We start from the raw sequence: 13,349 nt of genomic DNA, 5'->3' as shown, positions 1-13,349 counted from the left end.
GATACTCCTTGTGAATTTAATACTCCCTCTGAATTTATTACTCCCCTGAATTTATTATTCCCCTGAATTTATTACTTCCCCTTAATTTATCTCTCCCCATTAAGTTAACACTAAGGTTTGAGTATGTTAAATTTCAAAACATTAGCACATTTTTCTACCTAAGTGTTTTAGGGGAATTAGAGTTAGTAACACTTATGTTTATAAAGTTTATTATTTATATAATTATCTCTATATACTTGGTATAATTGTTCATTTAAGTTTGCTTAATAATTAATCAATTATTCTAAAAATAATTAACTTTAGATTTAGGTGTATTAAGTTAAACTTTAGTTTAAGGTTAAATAAAATAATTTATTACTAATTCAATAACAGTTAATCATTATCAATAGTTTATTGATTAACTTTTACTTAATTCAATAATTTAATATTTATTTGATTAAATAATTTAAATTTCATATTAATGGATTGAGTTAATTGATTACTGAAAGTATCGGTTATAATTTAACTTTTCATTTACTTCATTTTTTTTAGATTTAATTTACGTAAAATTAACTAAATTTAAAGTTAGTATTAATTCGAAGTTAAATTTATTAAAGTTATTAAACAAAGTTAAGTAAGATTCAATTTATGTCAATCTTTAATTATGATTTAATTAAAATAGTTAAAATTTTAATTAATATTTTAATGTAAAGTCAAGTTTCATTTAGAAATCACTTGATGTAAAGTTAATATTTTAATTAGGTTAAATTAAGGTACTGATCAAGTCAACCTAAGTTCTTAAATAAAGTTAGACTGAACAATTAATTTTTAATTATTTACTTATTAATTATTAAGTTTAAAGTTTAATTTAATTCAATTTTAATTAATTTAATTATAATTAAAATTAAAATTTTAAGTTAGTGTCTAAGTTTTAAATTGATTTTAAAAGAATCTTTTGAAATAATTTTTAAAAGGATTTTATAAAAGGAAAAAGGATTTTAAAAGAATTTTTAAAATAATTTTTAATAGTTTTTAAAATGATTTTTAAAAGAGTTTTAAAATGATTTTTAAAAGAGTTTTTTAAAATGATTTTTAAAATAATTTTTAAAAATAAATTTTTTAAAAGGATTTTTAAAGTAACTTTTAAAAGATTTTAAAAATAAATTTTAAAAGATTTTTTTTAAAATGATTTTTAAAAAGAATTTTGATTGAGAGTATTAATAGATTAATTAATCTATTAAATAAGTTAGGAGATAAGTAGGTTAGGTTAATTTTTTTTAATTAAGATTAACAATTAAGTAGATTTAAATTAAATAAGTTGTTAATTTTAAGTTGTTAAATTAAGCTGAAATTTAAGTTAAGTAACATAGATTAGAATTAATTTTAATTTTAAGTTTTTAGGTTTAATTTAAGTTTAAATTAATTTAATTTTAATTTTGATTTAACTTTAAAGTTTAATTTTAAGTTTTAAATTTTAAGTTTTAAGTTTAATTTTTAAGTTTAAATGTTTAAATTTTATTTTAAATGTTAAGTTTTAATTTTAATTTTAATTTTAATTTTAAATTTAAATTTAAATTTAAGTTTTATTTTAAATTTTAAGTTTAATTTTAAATTTAAGTTTAAATTTTAATTTTTAAAGTTTAATATGAAGTTTTAATTTTAAGTTCAAGTTTAAATTTTAATTTTAATTTTAAGTTTAAATTAATTTTTAAGTTTTAAGTTTTATTTTAAAGTTAATTTAAGTTTTAAGTTTTATTTTTAAGTTAATTTAATTTAATTAGATTAAATTAATTTATTTTAATTAGATTAATTTAATTTAATTAGTTTATTTTAATTTAGTTTAATTTTATTTAATTTAAATTTAGTTTAATTTTATTTTTAATTTAATTTAATGTAAGTCCTTAGTCATCTCACCTTATCTATGTTATCAATCAGGGAATTCTATAATTTTTGTGAGATGAGTTAAGTTCAATTTCAGGATTTGGTTTAACTTTCTGTTAGATTCAGGTTTAACTTTGGGCTCAATAAACAAGCATTCTTCGGATAAACTACTGAATTATTGTGAGTCACTTAGATATCATTAGAGTAACCATGCCTTTGAAGTTTTCCAAATAGTTCTATCCACTGAACTTAGTACAAAACATTGGTCTAACTAGTTAAGATTCATAAGGGGTAGCTTCAGTCAGTTCCACTAAGCTAAATGCACCAGGTCGAAGCCATATCTTCCTAGACATGCATAGACAGAGTTTTCCTAACCTACTATCATCCAAAACTTCACCAGTACCGTAGGACAATTTAAACTTTTGCCCCTTTTTAATCTAATCCTAATTACCCTACCGGGTAAGTTGCTATTTTGGAGGTACTAACTAATTTGGAGCCTCTCCTAAATTATTAATTTCTTTTTAAGATTTTTGTGTAATTAAAGTTAATTTTATTTGAGATTTAATGTTTAATTTACAATTTAAATTTAAGTTTTTAATTTTAAATTAATTAAATTGGTCAAATTATCCTTCAAGGAGTGTATTTAATATTTTAATTTTCTTTAAATCTTAATTTTATTAAGTTAAGATTATTTTTAATGTTTAAATTTTTATTAGTTTTTAAGTTCGAATTGTCTGAATTATATTTCTTTAAAAGTTTATCTTTTAACTTTGTATTAATGGTTGATTTTGAATTTTCTGGATTATCTTTGTTTAAGATGTTATCTTTAATATTTAATTTGTAACTTTGGTTTTGATTTTATCAAAGTGTTTGAATTTATCCTTATGTTTTTTTGTCTTTTATGTTTATATTATTAGTTGAATTTATTAGATTAGTCTTATCTTTAAAATTTAATTTTTTATTAATTAAATAATCTTGGTTTTGGATAGAATTTTCTAGATTGATATTGTCTATATTATTAAATAATTTATTAAGACATTTATTGATTTTATTTAAATCTATTTTGTTATTTTTAAATTTAAATTTATGTTAATATTTGAATTAATTGTTTCTAAATTTTTATTTAATTTTAAATTTTCTGAATTAATCAATGTGTCTGAATTGATTTGGTCAATGTTCTATTTGATCAAGTCACGGTTGATGCAATTTGATCAATGTCTTGATTGACTTGATCAAAATCTAGATTGTCATACAGCATACTAGGGATAATTTCATAAGTATCTAGATTATCATGTAGATAATTTAAATTACTACTTACAGGGATATTTTGGTAAATTATACTGACCTTAAGCGCATCCCCCTAATTCAGTAGGCTTCTTCGTTGTATCTGACTTTAGTCTGGATTCAATTTTGACTTGATTCTCTAACTCCAACGATTCCTCGTGAAGTTGGTCAGGCATGTCCAAAACTTGTGGGCATCCTTGACCTTTCCTATCCTGCATGTAACTTTGTTAGGTAACAGATCTGAAATTAACTCTAATACCTTTTGGGTTGCTTCTGAGTTCTGGGTTGATCGTCTCAGTGCCATGTTGTCATCAAGGTCATTCATAAAGATGAAGCTTTCCATCTACATCCTCCACAAATTGAATTCGTGTCTCTCGTATATCTCATATGGTGGCGATTCGTGGATGCTCCGTCCTTCTTGATGAGACATTGATACACTTACAAAAATTATAGACACGAAGCAATTTCCAAGACTTTGACTTGAGGTAAGTAGTTTGGGAGATAAAGAATTAAAGGTATTTCATTTTTTTAAAAAAATAATAAAATAATAAAAAGTATTATGACAAAATTTACCAGAATGGTAATTTTTTCAATTCAAACTAATAGTAAAAAAATTAAAGTAAAGTTTTCAAAAAAAATTGGAGGGAAAAAACGCAAGGCGTAAAAATAATTTTTAAACGAAAATAATATATAATTTTACTTTTGAAAAGGACCCCCTTTGCCTAATTGATGATTGCACCAATTCAGAGTGGTACCTGCTTTGATACCATTTATTGGATCGTGATGCACGTGAGAGGGGGGTGAATCACGTGGTTTTCAAAAAACTCTTCTTTTCGATTTTAAAAACATGAGTATGCAATGGAAAGTAAGAAGTTTGAATATAAGAAAATATGAGAAGAACACAAGCGATTTTTACTTGGTTCGGAGCCTCCGGCGAACCATACTCCAAGGCTCAGGTCTCGCAGACCTATCGATGGGCAATACACTAAAAACCTTTTCCAGTACCCCCAGAAGAAAGAATCGAGTACAAGAAAAGTTAGGGTATGTGCAACACCTTACACTTGTCCTTTTATAGTAATTAAGTACAATTTTTTTTTTTTACCAACACTTCAATGATAAAAATAATAGCACTTTGTATTGATGTCTATCTGTCCGGCGTGATCAGAACTCCTCGGAGTAGTCGTCGGGCTCAGTAGCTTCACAGTAGAGTCGCAGCAGGAACCGGGAGCAATTGGAGGCTCAAATGTGCGTGCAGTAGCTCATATGTCGTTGTTGATCAAGTGCCTACTCGAGACTACCTTATAAAGGGTTTGGAGGGCACCTCCCGTAAGCATGGAAGGCGCCTTCAATAAGGCAAACTCTATCCCGAGCAAATCGACACTTATCTGCGATCGATTCCAAAAATTATCTTGCTGAGGGCGCCTTCCATAACCATAGAAGGTGTCTTCTATGAACAGTACCGATGCGCCTTCCATAGCCATGGAAGGCGCCTTCTATGAACAGTACCGAGGCGCCTTCCATAACCATGGAAGGCGCCCTCGGGTACTGTTCACCCGAAGGCAGCTTTACTTTTTTGCTTGCTTTCTTGTCCTACAACAAATGTTTTAGTCCAAATACCTTGCAAGACAAGTGTTAGCAGAAATATAATAAATAGAGTAATTAGTCCGTGTCCTCTCAGGACCAGGAACTAGTCAATGTCTCAGTTTAGGGATTCTAAATGGACCTAAACTGGACCGACGCCTACTGTCCCTCAATTGGGACGCATCCTCACAGTCACTTTCCTTAGTGACTTACCTTTACTTACCTTTTACCAGACATCCGGTCAGCCCGTCAACTAGTCTGGACTTCATGTCAACTATCAGGTCGGTCTGTCGACCTAGCTGGACTTCATGCCAGCTATCCGGTCGTCCCGTCGACCTAGCTGGACTTCGTGCCAGTTATCCGGTCGACCTATCGACCTAGCTGGACTTCATACTAGCTATCCGGTCGACCCAAGGATTCTCCTCAGTGAGAGCAAGGATTCTCCTCGGACGATGCGCCTATCTGGGACAGATGAAAAGGAAAGGCACCAAGGGTCGATGATTCTTTCGAACGGATCAACCGGTAATTCTCTCAGGGGATCATGGATGCCCCACTACCCCAACAGTACACACCATTGATGATCGGGGAATATAATGAAACAACCGGCCCAGAAGACCACTTGATTAGGTTTGACAACACGGACATGTTCCATCAGTATACTAATGGAGTGAAGTGTCGAGTCTCCTTCATCACCACCCTTTCCGGATCAGCACATAGGTGGTTTAAATGCTTGTCGATCGGATCAATCCATAACTTCAAGGATTTTCGGACAACATTTCTTCCTCATTTCGCCAGTATTCGTCATTGCCAGAAGATAAACTTTAACTTGTTCGTTATGAAGAAAGGTCCCAAGGAGGCATTGAGAGCATACATCAAGATATCACTACAAGAAAACAGAGCTTTAGAGACGAAAAATTCTATCTCTGAAAGTCATTTTTTCATCTCTCAAGAATGTTCGAGACAGAATATTCCGTCTCAAAAATCTGTTAGTGAAAGCCTCGTAGCTAATTTTGAGACGAAAATATTCTGTCTCTAATTTCAAAAACGGATTGAAAAACTATTTATAAATCTGTTTGTATTTGTCCAAATGAAAATAATTTCAAATACAAATTCCATTTTTAATTTTGTTTTGAATCCATCATTAGTCTGTCTTAAATTACATATCAAATATAATTTTAATCTATCTATAAATTCATTTATAATTTTATTTATAAATTCGTATATAAATTTTGTCTTAAATTTTGTTTTAAATCTATCATTAATCTATCTCCAATAACATATTAAATATAATTTAAATTTATTTATAAATCCGTTTATAATTTTATTTATAAATCCATATATAATTTTATTTTTAAATTAATCACTAAATTTATAATATATTATATTTTTATATTCCTCATTCACATAATACTTTAAACAACCATACATTTCAAATAAATTAAAAATATTTAAAACAATTAATTTCTAATACAAAAGTATTATACAATTAATATTAAAATAAATAAATATCCACATCATTTAAATACACTTAACTATTAATCAAAGATAAAGTAATTTAATCTTTATTTCACCTATCACAACGTCCACGGGACCAGATCCTCTTGGATATAAATGATTTGTATATCCCGCCTCTTGAAATCATTTTACGAACCATCTCCTTTAGATTTTTTCTTCTCTTTGCTTACCTTCCTCGATAAGTTGTTCTTCCCTCTGTCTATTTTCTTTGATAACGAATTTCCATTTATTTTTGCTTTCAATAATTTCTTCCTCCATGCTCTTTCTAGTAGCACACATTTCTTCAATTTCTTGAGATAATTCTTTGTTTTTCTCATTGGAGCATATTTCATTGGAACTTCCATCGTATGATCTTTTGAAGTATTGATTCCGTTCAAATTCATACACCCTCCCCTTACATGGGTCACCCACCACATCACACCATGATTTAAGATTGAATGAAGGCTGAGAAGATTGATCATCAATATTTTGTCTCTCTTTATATTGTTCCTGTTCATATTACAATAGCTTATATTAGTTTAACAAATATAAAAACAAACAAGTAATAATTAATACAAGAAAATAAAAAATTAATGAATAATTAATTATGTTGACTTACACTAACTCGAGCTAATTTGTTATCCACAAACTTGCCAGTACCTTCCTTTCTTTTATGCATTCGTTCAAAAATCTCAAATTCATCCACTTCTAATCCCAAATCTTTTTTCTACCCTCATACATAATTTATAGCAATATCAAATAGAACAAATGAAATACATTGAATTTATATTTAAATGTAAAAAAATTTAATAAATTTATGAGATGTGTAAATTATTAGAATAAATATATTATAAAAGGAGGTTTACCATTCTCTCAAGGTGCGCTCTAAAAGAAATTGAACCCCCAGTATGTTTGGTAGTAGACTCATCCTTCGCTGTCATTTTATTCTTACGTGCAATTTCACATTTGATCTTGTGATCTTCTTTAGTCCAATGAATTTTAACTAAGTCATTCCATATATTAGCTTCTAGTCAGGTCCTCTATCTATCATATCTAATATGTCTAGTTCCCTTCCTAAATCTTCTTGTGCAGATGATAATATTTTTTTTTTAGCCAAATGAATGAATGTCCTTTATCTCTCAGTTGAATTTTCATTCCATATCTTTTTCATTTCTCTATCTCTAAAATTATCCCAATTATATCTCAACTACATCAAATCCAATAAGTAATCAATGGTTATAAATAATATCACAGGTGAATAAATAATCAATGGTTGCTCTAACAGTCGAGATATAGAATGCTATAATAAGAAGCAATGCTTGTATATGATGCATGCCATTTATTTTTTATAACTGTAGTATGAAGCTCAGTAAATGGAGATAAACAAGTTCAATGGAAGACATAATAGTAATAAAACTAGCTTAGCACGCTTTAAAGCGTGCCTTTTGTTGACCTTTTGTTGACGGTTGGCTGAAGAATATGAAGCACAGTTATCATAACCACATGACTATTGAGGAGTAAAATGGTAATCAAGTATCTCCCAAGAGAAGCACTTTCCCATCTCCCCTGAAACTTTAAACTATCAGCAATAGTAATCCCAGATTATTTATAATTAATTTTCAAGTAATTAATTAAGTATCAACCTCATCTCTGTGGGAGTTGATAGAGCACATGATAGAGACAAGATCAGTGTTTGTGGTGAAATGTTTCAATCCCAGCATCCCTTTCAGTTGTTGCATGATGACGATAACCGCTGTGCCTCCCATGAAACCAGTGATCGTCGAATGTGAGAAGAAATACCACCAGTCAGCCTACATATTCACATATTCATCCATCTATACAGCTTAAGATATATATATATATATATATATATATAGAGAGAGAGAGAGAGAGAGAGAGAGAGAGAGGGGCAAAAGGTGGAACCGTCACCCTAGCGACCCCTGGCCTCTGGCCCCGACCCTACAAGATTCCAGAGAGAGTAAATCACGGTTAATGCTGGGCAGGATAGGTGACTGGGGGTCGAAGGAATTTTTGGCGCAGCAGACCAGGATTTTATCCCCGAGTGCAACTAGCGACTTTCGACTCCACGACTTCAGTGGCAAGCTGCAGGCACCTAACCAGCTGATCCAGCCCGTGGGGGCTATATCTATATATATATATAGAGAGAGAAGGAGAGAGAGAGAAGCTACCATGCGGCACGCTCCGTGCGGTTTGGTGTGGCGTGCATCAAAATTATTGTTGGATCGATCCATTGATCGATTCAGCCCCGCTTGTCTTCTCCCGTCGGTCGTCGTTGATCTTCACGGGACGCTGGCGGATCACCCCTCGGCTGGATCACAACGCGACCGAATTCCGGGTGGATCACAACGCGACCGGATTCCGTCGCGACCGAATTTCGGTCGAATTGCGACCAGAATTGGCAGCGCCGTCTGCTAGTGTCGCAGCCGATTTTGGCCACGAAACAGTCGGATTCCGGCTGGATCACAGCCAGAATCGGCGGCGTTGCGCCCACTGATCGATCCAGCGGGACTAAATCGATCCACTGATCAATTCAGCCCCGCTTCATCTTCTCGCGCCTGCTAGATCGATCCAGTGGATCGATCCACCGTACCGATCCGCACGGATGTGTGCCGCGGGGTAATATTTTCTTACATATATATATATATATATATATATATTATAATTAAATAAAATTAATTAGTGAAAACATTATCGACTTTTTTTTTTTGTAGCTTACGTACACTAGAAATTAACTCACTTTAATTCTCATCAAGCGAGGGAAAACTATTAATAAATAGCAACTCTGCGTGGTCAATTACAATTTATGACCTGAAGATACCGAGCGCCGCTTGAAAGAATGCAGTGAAGAAGGCGGCGGTGAAGAGAAAATGCGTGTACAACTCCAGGTGGTCAACCGACGATACTTTTGCTCCGATGGCCAAAGCAAGAAACAGCGAGACGGCGACGGTGTCCCCCACCGCCACGTTTGTGGAGCTACCAAATATCGCATAGATTAACGATGGGATGAAACTCGAATCTGAAACGGGGACAAATAGTGATTAATTACTTAATTAATTAATCATGCATGTAATTGATTCCGAATTAATTAAGCAGATCATAGATACAGAGGTCGATGACCAGGTGAAGCCGTGAAGGTAGGCGAGCCAGGCGTAGCTGATGCCTTGCGGGACAGCGAGGATGGCGACGGTGAAGCCGGCGAGGAGATCGCACCGGAACTTGGCGAGGTTATATTTTGGTCCCCACTCCAGAATGGTTACCAAGTACGTGAGCATTAGCGTTGATCTCGAGGACTGGTGACACTCTGCCTCATCCGAACGCCGCCGAAATGGGTCCTCCGGCAAGAACATCTCCCTCAGATCCTCTCTCAAAGACGTGAAGAAGGACCCTTTCCTTCTTAGGTTCACCTCCATGCAATCAATGCTGCAAAAAGGCGGGTTATCAAAAATTACATATTTATAGAATTATTAGATAATACTAATCTTAAATACATTGAATCTAGACCCTTTTATTTTTACCGCCTCATCATATTTTATCTCCACAAACTCTTATCATTATCAAAAATTACCACCTCATATTCTATCTCTATCCTATCACCTCTCATCCTTATTAAGAATTATCACCTCATCTCATAATATTCTATTAATAATTTTATCTCTATCAATAAAATTAATTTTAATTTCCAACCGTATCCACTGAAGCCGGATAGAATTCGGATTCTACAGACTACCGGGGTATATTAATTATGGAAGACTCCCATATAAGCAGTTGTAGCACCTATTCCGAATACAGATGTGAATGGTAACGAAAACATGTGTCGATTATAAATACAAGAAGAGGCCACGGTCGAAGTTAGGTGCCGCTCGAGATTATGCCCCAAACTAATATGTAAGAGACATGGTTGTTCCTTGCATACGAAGAGTCACAGCCGATAGAATTAAAGAGCATATATCAGTCATCGAAGTTAAAGGGTATCTGATAATGAAGAGTCAGGTCTTTCTTTATCTATAAAAGGTATTCGCTCCAATAGTTAAAGGTTTGCACAACCATCTAGAAAATTACTATTTCTCCAACCATTTATACCTCGTGTTAATCCTTATCAGAGAAGATGAGTCCCCCTCGTTTGTTGGATTTCGGAAGATATCAGATCAACTTGCCAACTATCAGCTACTACTGATTGTTGACTGCTGACTTGACCCCTATTGACTCATCGACACCTGATCCTCTAAGACTTGACTCATCGTAGACCGATTCGATTGAAAGACAATAATTGATATCGAGGAAGACAACAAGATACAACTTGGGATGGAGTTAACCAATCTCTCGTTCTTAGACCAGAGAAGTGCTGAAGAGCCAACCACCTTCCATATCTCTTCATCTTTATACTTCTAAAGTGGGTTTATGTTGCTCCTAACAATTCCCTCGAACATTGTTGGATCTTGTGGGATTATGCTTAACCTTGGCCTTAGATCATGAAGTCCTAAAGTGGAAATGTCTAGCAGTGAATAACTACCCCAGCAACTATTGTAAGTTTTGTGTCCCAGGTGCTACAATATAATTAGATATTTAATTTATGATTTAAATATATAATGTTTATTTGATAAGGCTAGTCAATTTGAAAAGATGTCTACACATAAAAAAAAAAAAAAATAGAACTGCCACATCAGCGACCCCCCTAAAGCCGGTCCCACGGATATGGAGGGAGGTAAATGCAGGTACACAGTTGAAAGCGCATAGCCGGGATGCTAACCCCAGGCAATGACATCCCGAGGATCGAACCCTGAACCTTTCGATCACAAAACCATGCACCCCCAGCTGTGCTACGCCCTGGGGACGAAAAAAAAACATAGAATTTATTATCTATGATCGATCAAGAAAACAACTCTATAAATTAAGATAAAGACAAGAGATAAATTATTTCTTCATTCTTCTATATAGAGAAATCTATGACTACTCAAGGTTAGTACTTTATTTTATCATATATGAATAGGAGTGTGATTATCATGAAGTTCTAAGACCCATGTCTAAATTCATCAAGTTTTTGTTATGAATTTTATAAAGTTATATGTGGTATCAGAGCATGATTTAAGAACTCATGATTTTCCATTCGTTTATGTTATAATTCATGAACCCTAAATTTCAATTAAGTATATGTTTCGCTGCCATAACCTTTTGCCTTCATAATTATATATGTCATATGTGTTAGAGCAATCAGTGTGATCCTAGGTTTTGATATTTGGACAAAAATTTAAATTAGGTTCATTGTTGTATTTGATATGCGCTTGTGAATATGCAAGATGCAGGTACAACAAAGAAAGTCCAAGTGAGATCTTGGCAAAGGCAAAGTCCAAGATGAGTCTTGACGGTGTAAGTACAAGTGTGTAGTCTTGACAACGTAAGTCCAAGTGTAGTTTGACAAGGATGAAGACCGAGGCCGAAAGAAACTCGTGAAGGCAAATCGTGAAGGATGGAAAGCATCCGAGGGACGCAAAGTTGATGGAGGAGGCTAAAAGGCAAGGTCATGAGAAGATCTGACAGTAAATGACAAGGCTAAAGGAAGCTCTTAAAGGCAAGGCGTGAAGGATGTGAAAGCATCCAAGAGACGTAAGACTGATAGAGAAGGCTAGAAGGTAAGGTCGAGATTGTGCGGACAAGGACAAGTGCACGAGAGATTGTACTCAGGGTCAAATACTAGGGTTAGAGTTTATTAGTCAACTAGCAAATGGACTAGTCAACTGGGCAGGACACAAAATGTTTCTATACCTGACGGCAATGAAAACCAGTCTACTGGTACTGTAGCTAGCTAACTAACACTGTAGCCAACTGACTGACACTATAGCTAGTTGACTGATATTATAGTCAATCAACTAGTACACTGTAGTAGTCAACTGATATATTGTAGCAATCGACTTATAAAGAGTCGTTGGCAAAATTACGAATTCTGTGGAGTTCCGTTGGCTAGCACCAGTCGACTGGTGCAAGGACCAGTCTACTGGTAATGGTAAAATCAACTTGCTGATTTCCCCAAGCACAATATAATGAAGTTTAGGGTGGTTGGCTTTGGTGATGACAATAGACATGCAAGGACTAGTCTCCAACGATCTCTTAGTGATCAAGAGTGTGCATTCAAGTGTTTTCTCCACTGACAATGAGCTTGAGCTAATAGAGCGTTCCGGGGAATAATCCATCGACGGATTGAGATTATCCATCTAATGGAAAGCCATGGAGTAAGTGTAAGCTATCTCTGCACCATGTAAACAAATGTGTTGATTTGTTCTTCTTATTTTTATTGTCTTTATGTTAGCTTTCTATTTGATTGTTTGTATTTCCACAACGCTAATAAGTGTAGAAAGCAATTGAAATGGATGATCAACTATTCACCTCCTTTAGTAGGGCATCGAAGTCCCAAACGTGTGTGTGTATATATATATATAGGTCAAAGTTGCTCACAATTTCTATTTTCGTTAACTCAGTAGTAGTGATGGCGCATGATGATGTTTGTTCCGTACAACTATTATATTCTAAATTGTCACTTTATGAAACTAACAATGATGACATAATATATTCGGTTGTTATATAATTTGAATTTATTTTATGTTTGTTAATCACTAAAGTGATTTTACCATAAAGTTAATAAATTCTAAATTATATAATCAAACTTTAATTACCTATAAGTATGCTTGGAAATGACTTATAGTTATAGGTAATTAAAATTAATAACTATAAGACATTTAAAGATCACCCAAAGGTTGATCATTTTCTCTTACAGTTTATGAATATAAAATGTGGTAATTCACATATTAGATTATATATTTTGTATATCTAAAGATAACAAAATAATTTTGCTTAAATATTTTGATTACTAATTTATAGTGAATCATTAAGCATTATGATGTTTATATATGATTGGATCATCCAATCAGTACACATTAATATTTATTGGTACTGAATCTGTAATTAACAAGTGATTATTATATTATTCTTGCAGTACCTATTTCTGTTTCACTTCAATCGCATGTTTCGTCTATTTCCATGTTTAATGGTCTCAACTTCTCTAATTGGTGTGATCAAATTCAATTCCACCTTGGTGTTATGGGTCTTGATTTGTCACT

Source organism: Zingiber officinale, chromosome 6B (genome assembly GCF_018446385.1).
Source record: "Zingiber officinale cultivar Zhangliang chromosome 6B, Zo_v1.1, whole genome shotgun sequence".
Lineage (NCBI taxonomy): Eukaryota > Viridiplantae > Streptophyta > Magnoliopsida > Zingiberales > Zingiberaceae > Zingiber > Zingiber officinale.
Note: the sequence above shows the minus strand (reverse complement) of the source record.